The sequence below is a fragment of the Lathyrus oleraceus genome, chromosome 5 (genome assembly GCF_024323335.1).
Source record: "Lathyrus oleraceus cultivar Zhongwan6 chromosome 5, CAAS_Psat_ZW6_1.0, whole genome shotgun sequence".
Lineage (NCBI taxonomy): Eukaryota > Viridiplantae > Streptophyta > Magnoliopsida > Fabales > Fabaceae > Lathyrus > Lathyrus oleraceus.
This window is the reverse complement of record NC_066583.1, coordinates 231,005,538-231,014,816: the sequence shown is the minus strand read 5'-3', so window position 1 is coordinate 231,014,816 and position 9,279 is coordinate 231,005,538.

Here is a 9,279-nt window from a genome sequence, read left to right as displayed (position 1 = left end):
AATTATTTGTGACGTATTAATAGGAAAAATCACTTAGTTGATACTCATAGTAGTGTAATATTATATATTTGGTCGTGGATTGACGATTTAAATTAAATAAAATAAGATAATGGACTTATGTGTAGTCGTACGCTAAATCATTTGTAATTTGTAGTTTTTTTCAAAAAGAAAACAAAGAAAAACTAATTTAAATGATGCAATAAATGATATTCGAATTTGACAACTTTAAAATTTGAGTGATTATTTGTGTTGCTTTCGATATTAAAGAAAATGGAAGTTGAGTATTTTGTTATTTGATCGGTTGACTAATAAATGATTATATATGATTGAAGTAATTATTAAGTTGAATGTATAAAATAAAGTCGCATTCATATCACATGTCATTAACAAGACAAAATAATGATATGTATTAAGTATGGGGTAACAATGAAGTTATGATTTTTTTATCCGGTAACAAATATCTAGTAAAAATAATAATAACCAATAATAAAAATTCAAATGTTTCCTGAATTCAAATAGTCAAAAATACATTTTAGAGATGAAATATCAAAATTATATTTTTTTATAAAAAAAAAAGACATAATTTATCCTATTTTGTAAGTTTGATAAAAAAATGATATTATATGTTTTGTTGTGCCGATGATTAACGTGAAATGGAAAAAATTAAACTTAATTTTCAATAATCTTGTGTTTTTCAAATGGGGAATTGAAGGAAAATTAGCAGTATTACTACCTTCAAAGGCGGCCAAAACGCTTCATGCAAAGTTTCCATTTACATATTTGCACATGCAATAGTCGCTTCAATTTTTCTAAAATTGTAACCCTACCATAATAATAATAAATTTAAGTATAAAACTTGTTTACAACTCATGCGCGACATTTTTCATCAATTTATTAAAAATTGAAAATGCAATAGTCATTCCGCGCACATCTCATACTTTTAATTGTATATGCATTCATTTAACTCAATCGTTGTAATTTATATTGTACACTACCATAATACATTATGCATATTTTTTAAGTTAAACATGTAATTTTGAGTCATTAGTTGATTTCAATTAAATAATGTGATAGAAGACAAAAAAATATGTGGTAAGTAAAGAGATGGATGAGAAAAATATGTTTTAATTTATTGTGTGTTGTGTTATTGTTTGACTTTATATGACATCATGAAGATGATAAAAAAAATATATTTTCTAAAAGAGATCAAAATATGGCTAAACCGTTGAAAATCCCCCAAAACCTATGAAGAATTTCAATCAATCTTGATGAACAAGATTGTTATCACTCACACAATAACAATAAAAAGAAAGAACAATTGAGAAAGAAAGAAAGTAAAGAACGATGAAGGAGAAGAGTAATAAAATTTTGCAGAGTTTCTCTCTACCCACAAATTGTGAAAAACTTCTTATTCACTTTGCAACTGCAAAATACTGTGAATTACAAGTGTTATGAATATTTTATTCATCTTATTATAAAAATAAGGGTTACTCCCTCTATTTATAGATTTAGGTTAACTTGAACCTCAAGCCAAAGCCCAAAACTATAAAAGTCCAAAATAGCTAACACTACTAAAATAGGCCTAAGTCAAAATCCTGTGTGAAGCAACATGCTTCGACACTTCGACACTAACACAACTCAACACATTAGATGGTTCGACACTTCCTTGTTTTATCGAGCAACATGCTTTGACATAAGGAATTATAATTCAACACACCACCTAATTCATTGTGTCTAAGTTATCTACATTCATCATACCTCTTAGTCTTCTGAACACTTCGACATGCACTCCCTTCATCATGATGTCTGCAATCTGATTCTCAGTTCTGCAGTGTTTCACGTTCATCTTTCCATCTGCTACCTGCTCTCGAAGATAATGGAACCTCGTCTCGATGTGCTTGCTTCGACCATGTGTTATCGGATTCTTCGCCAGATTGATAGCTGATATGTTGTCGATCTTCATGGTAATTGCTCCATGACTCTTCGCCGTTATCTCTTCGACCAGATTCACCATCCATGTTGCTTGACATGCACGAAGGGAAGCAGATATGTATTTTGCTTCACACGATGATAGTACCACTACTGGCTCTTTTCTCGAACTTCAAGCAATTGGTGCACCACCTAGCATAAACACATAGTCAGTTGTGGATTTTTGATCCTCAACATCACTACGCCAACTTGAGTCAGTATATCCCACTAATTTGCATTATTTTCCTTCATCAGTTGTAGGAAACAAAATGCTATAGTCGAGAGTTCCTTTCAGATACCTTAGTATCCTCTTCGTCGTTGTTGGATGTGATAGCTTTGACATAAGGAATTATAATTCCTTGTTTTGTCGAGCAACCTGCTTCGACATAAGGAATTATAATTCAACACACCATCTAATTCATTGTGTCTAAGCTATCTACATTCATCATATCTCTTAGTCTTCTGAACATTTCGACCCACACTCCCTTCATCATGATGTCTGCAATCTGATTCTCAGTTCTGCAGTGTTTCACGTTCATCTTCCCATCTACTACTTGCTCTCGAAGATAATGGAACCTCATCTCGATGTGCTTGCTTCGACCATGTGCTATCGGATTCTTCGCCAGATTGATAGCTGACATGTTGTCGATCTTCATGGTAATTACTCCATGACTCTTCGTTGTTATCTCTTCAATCAGATTCACCATCCATGTTGCTTGACATGCACAAAGAGAAACAGATATGTATTCTGCTTCGCACGATGATAGTGCGTGCCACTACTGGCTCTTTTCTCGAACTCCAAGCAACTGGTGCACCACCTAGCATAAACACATAGTCAGTTGTGGATTTTTGATCCTCAGCATCACTACACCAACTTGAGTCAGTATATCCCACTAATTTGCATTCTTTTCCTTCATCAGCTGTAGGAAACAAAATTCCATAGTCGAGAGTTCCTTTCAGATACCTTAGTATCCTCTTTGTCACTACTGGATGTGATAGCTTTGGCTCCTGCATGAACCTACTCAACATACCTACATTGTATGCTAAGTCAGGCCTTGTGTGACAAAGGTATCGAAGTGACCCAATAAGTCTTCGATATTGGGTTGGATCGACATCATCTTCATCTGAATCTTTCAATAGTTGTAATCTAGGCTCAGCTGGAGTCGAAGTTGGGTTGAAATCTTGCATCTCAAATCTCTTGTGAATTTCGCATGCATACCTTCTTTGGTGCATCATCAAACCTCTACCACTCTTGAAGAATTCGATGCCAAGGAAATATGAAATGTCACCCAAATTTGACATTTCAAATTCCTTGTTGAGATCACCTTTGAAGTCTTCAATCTCCTTCTTGCAGCTACCTGTTATCAACAGGTCATCGACATAGAGACATAATATAAGCAATTCACTATTTCTTCTTCTTACCTATACTCCATGTTCAAATTTGCACTTCACAAATTCCTTCTCCCTTAAAAAACCATTTATCTTCTTGTTCCAAGCTCTTGGAGCTTGTTTAAGTCCGTACAGGGCTTTATGCAGTCTGTACACCTTTCTTTCTTCGCCATGTTTCACAAAACCTACTGGTTGTGCAACATAAACTTCTTCTTCTAAGGGGTCATTAAGGAATGCACATTTCACATCCATCTGACACATTTGCCAGTTGTTCATGTTTGCTAGTGCAACAACCAACCTGATTGTTTCGATCCTAGCAACAGGTGCAAAAACCTCATCGAAGTCGATTCCTTCTTTCTGAAGAAATCCTTTCCCCATAAGTCTCGCTTTGTGTTGAGTCATTTCTCCTTTGGGATTCAACTTCACCTTGTATACCCATTTCACATTGATTTCCTTCTTGTCTTGGGGAAATTCAACAAGTGGCCAAATGTTGTTGACTTCGATTGACTTCAGTTCTTCGTCTATTACTTTCATCCACTTCGAATCTTTTAATGCCTCAATTGCATTGACAGGTTCGACATCTGCGTAGAAAGCATAATGTACCAGCTTACCTTCTTCATCGACCACATCATCTGATGTAATCACACATTCTTGCAACCTTGCAGGCATGTGTCTTGTTGTTTGAGGTCTGCTTGGGCTTGCTTCACCTCTGACTTCTTCCTATCGAATTTCTCTTTCGAATTCACTAGCTGGTTCATCACAAAAGATTATCACTGAATCTTTCTTGACATTCTCAAGCCAATCCCACTCCTTAAGCTCATCTATGATCATGTCTCTGCTTATCACCACTTGCTTATTCATTGGGTCGAACAAATTGTATCCTCTAGTCGAATGATATCCTATCAGTATCATCTAATTCAACTTGTCATCAAGTTTTCTTTTCAACTGATCCGGTACATGTCTATGTGTTATAGATCCAAACACCCTCAGATGACTCAAGCTAGGCTTGACACCAGACCAACATTCTTCTGGCGTGATTCCTTCTAGCTTCTTCGTCAGACATCTGTTCAGAATATATGTCCTAGTCAACACAGTTTCTCCCCATAATTCTTTGGGTAAATGCTTGCCTTTCAACATACTTCTAACCATATTCATAATGGTTATATTCTTCCTTTCTGCGACTTCATTCTGTTGTGGAGTGTAGGGTGGCACCACCTCATGCACAATCCCTTCTTTCACATATAATGCATCGAAGTCTTTCGACACATATTCTTCACCACCATAAATTCTCAAAATCTTGATCTTTCGCCCGCTCTGTCTTTCAACCATAGATTTAAACTTAGAAAATACTTCGATCACTTCACTTTTCTTCTGGATTAAGTAAGACCATAATTTTCGACTGAAATCATCTATGAATATAACAAAGTATTTGTTACCTCCAATCGAATCCACCTGGAGAGGACCACATACATCAGAGTATATGACTTCAAGATTTGCCTTTGACCTACTTCCTGCATCCTTACTGAAGTTGTTCTTATGTTGCTTCGCTTGCACACATTCTTCACACACTTCGTTTGGAATGTCGATTTCTGGTAATCCTGAAACCATATTTCTTCTCTTCAAATCTCTGATGTATTTGAAATTGAGATGGCCAAGTCTGTAATGCCATATCCATTCATCTTTGCTGGCTGTTGTTGCAAGGCACATATGCTGCATCACATTTAGCTTAATCTTGAAGGTTCTATTCTGAGACATTTGAGCCTTCAAGATCAACCTTCCATTTGAGTCGAGAACTCTCGTCATCTTGTCTTCGATCGACACCTTGTAGTTCTTTTCGACTAACTGTCATATGCCGAGCAAACTGCTCTTCATGCCTGATATGTATAACATATTTGAAATTACTGGCCTCTTGCCATCTTTCCTCATAATCAGAACATCACCAACACCTTCAGTTGCTAGAGTGTTGTCATTTGCAAATTTCACCATGTTCTTCATTGAGGGATTTATGTTGGCAAACCAATCTTTTCATCCAAACATATGTGATGAGCATCATGAGTCCAAGTACCACTGGTCCTTGAATCTATCTTCTTCTCTTGTTGTAACCATCAACAACGTCTCTTCTTCTTCGTGTTTCTCCAGCTTTGTATAAGTTTCTTTATTCTTCTACTTTTCTGGACAATCACTAGAATAGTGACCATACCTTTGACAATTGTAACACTGTATCTGACTCTTGTTTGACTTTTGACCATCACCTCTTCCTCCACCTGCAACACCACCTATTTGGTTGCCTTGGTTCCAGGGTTTTCTCTGATTCGACCAGTTTCCTTCTTGTTGATTTCAACCAGTCAAATTGTTGTAGCCTCCTTTGCCCTTATTGCTATTCCAGATTCCTTTGCCTTTTCTTTCTTTTTCTAATTGAGCCTTCAAAGCCATATCACTCTTCGACTTTCCTACAACTCTTTCAGCCATTCTTTGTTCATGAGATTCAAGCGTCCCTTGAAGCTCTTCCTTTGTCAATTTTGACAAATCTTCTGACTCTTCTATGGCTACTACCACGTGATCGAACTTTGGAGCCAACGACCTCAAGATCTTTCCAACAACAAATCTTGATGTCAACACTTCTTCACATACCTTTATTTGATTCACCATTTTCGTAACCTTAGTGAAGAAATCAGTTATGCTTTCATTGTCTTCCATCTGAAGCAATTCATACATTCTTTTGTGAGTTTGTAACATCGCATCTTTCATCTTCTCCGTGCCTCCAAACGATTTCTCCAGAATTTCCCATGCTTCCTTCGCTGACTCTGCATCACTAAACTTTTCAAAGTTATTTGCATCAACACATTGATGGATTATAAAAAGAGCTTTATAATCTTTCTTCTTCAATTCTTTATATGCAGCCTTTTCTTGATCTGTCGCGGCTTCTGCAAGTGTTGCTACTCCTTCCTTCACAAGATGTTAAAGATCTTGATAACATAATACAACCTTTATCTGCTTGCACCAATTCTCATAATTGTTGTTCTTGAGAATAGGAAGATTTGCTGGAAAATGATCGTTTGGATTATTCGTTGCCATGATAATTTTCTTCCCATGAATTGATTAAACCGGAGCTCTGATATTAGATGTTGGAAATCCCCAAAACCTATAGAGAATTTCAATCAATTTTGATGAACAAGATTGTTATCACTCATACAATAACAATGGAAAAAAAGAACAATGGAGAAAGAAAGAAAGTAAAGAACGATGAAGGAGAAGAGTAATAAAATTCTACAGAGTTTCTCTCTGCCCACAGACTGTGAAAAACTTCTTATTCACTTTGCAACTGCAAAATACTGTGAATTACAAGTGTTATGAATATTCTATTCACCTCATTACAAAAACAAAGGTTACTCTCTCTATTTATAGATTTAGGTTAACTTGAACCTCAAGCCAAAGCTCAAAACTATAAAAGCCCAAAATAGCTAACACTACTAAAATAGGCCTAAGTCGAAATCCTGTGTGAAGCAACATGCTTCGACACTAACACAACTCAACACACTAGATGGTTCGACACTTTCTTGTTTTGTCGAGCAACATGCTTCGACACAAGGAATTATAATTCAACATAAACAATATATGATTCACAAAAGTATTAATTATTTGTGAAACATTAAGAATGAGGAAACACATACTTTTTTTATAAGCAAAAATATTATTGATAGGAAAATATAAGGGGTAATCCATCCCTGACAAATAAAGATGGATCATTAGATTAAAAAAAAGTCTAAAAAACAAGTTGAGAAAGAGAGATCAAATAAACAATGAAAAATGCAATAAAGTTTTACACCACCACTATCATATATGAAATAATAAAAATAAATTATGTAATTTGTCGCTAATTATACGAAAAGGACTAACATGATACATTTTGAAGAATTAGAGGATAAATATGAACTATTTTAAGTTAAGAGACTAAAATAAAATATGAGATTAACATACATCACTAAAAAGGATATTAAACCAATAAATGATTGTATATAACCGAAGTGGACATTAAGTTTGAATGTTAAGAATAAAGTTGCATTCATGTCACATGTTTTTAAAATATGGAATAGTAATATGCATTGAGTATGCGGTAACACTAATAATGTTATGATAGTTTTTTTTGATAGTTTTTTTTCTACCACGTGTAACGAATATCTAGTAAAAATGAGAACATCCTATAGTAAAATATGAAATATTCAAATGTTACATGTATTCAAATAGCATAAAAAAAAATATATTTTAGAGATGAAATGTCAAAATTATATATAAAAATACATAGTTTACTCTATTTTGCAAGTTCTGTAAGAATGTCAAAATTATATGTTTTGTTGTGCCGATGTTTAGCTCGAAATCGTAAAAAGTTAAACCTAATTTTAATCAATCTTGTGTTTTTAAAATGGTGCATTGATAGAAATAATAGTAATACTACTTTCAGAGTTGGTCAAAAAATATATATTTTTTAGAGATGAAATGTCAAAATTATATATAAAAATATATAGTTTACTCTATTTTGCAAGTTCATAATATCGAAATTATATGTTTTATTGTGGCAATGTTTAGCGTGAAGTGGTAAAAAATCAAACCTAATTTTAAGCAATCTTGTGTTTTTAAAATGGTGCATTGATAGAAATATAGTAATACTACTTTCAGAGTCGGTCAAAGAGCTCCATGCAAAGCATCTGCTTACATATTTGTATCTGCAATAGTCATTTCATGTTTTCTAAAATTATAACTCTATCCTAATTTAAAAAATTGAAGCATAAATTGTTTACAACTCAGACTCAATATTTTCATCACTTCATTAAAAATCTCCAAATACAATGCTCATTCTGCACATATCTCTCATGTTTTAATTGCATATGCATTCATTTAACTCACTCGTTGCAATTTATGTAATGGTACATTGTTTTAATATTTTCTATATTTTTTTTTTTCATTTTTTCTACCAATAAACATCAATTTTGTGATTAAAACAAATTAGGACAATCTAATACTATTGTTCATTTTTTTATTCACCTTAATTAATGCGACAAACTAATTTATGATAGTTTATAGTTTGATTAATTATTAAATAGTGATTGATGATTAAATGATTGACAAAATTACTCTTCAACTTCTTGTCTTATTTATGTATAACACTTGAAGTTTTATATTTTTTAAAATATTTAGATCATTTATCTTTTAAGACATGCGCAATTAAATCTTTTTATTTTATTTTATATTAAAAAATTGATGAGGTGGCTAGCCACATTAAATTATTAATAATAAAAAAATATTTTAAATAATATTTTTTAAACTAAAGAAACCTTGAAAAAAAAAACTAAACATCATATCTTTCATTGTTTTCATTATCAAACCCATAAAAATGAATTGAAATTTAGTAGATTAATGTCATCTTCGCCATCACTTAAGCACGCCTCTAGTTAAAATACATAGATCAAATAAGATATGAAATCTCTAAGCACACACATGCATTGCTGTACATGATAAATAATGATCTCCAGATCATATATGTATTATTATATTTGTAAAAGACCCACAAAAGGTGTTGTAGATGGCTTACTAAAGAAAGGAGATGTAACATGTCGCCTACGTCTTTTTCCTAATCGCCCATTTAGTGGAACAGACGCCCATTTATTGGCTGTGTTGCCTGATTCGTGAGAACATGGGATGTGATGTGTCTCAGTCCTTAACGACACAAAGAAAGGGTCAAAGGGGTATATCACGTCCTATTAAATAATAGGATAATTGACTATCCAACCATATATAGAACTTTTCACCTTTCTGCGTAAATTATCTTTATTTGTACAATAAATCCTAAAAACCTATGACAGTCTTTAATCACTAGGGGTTGTCACGTATTATACTTTTAACAAGGATAATTGTGTCCACTGTTAG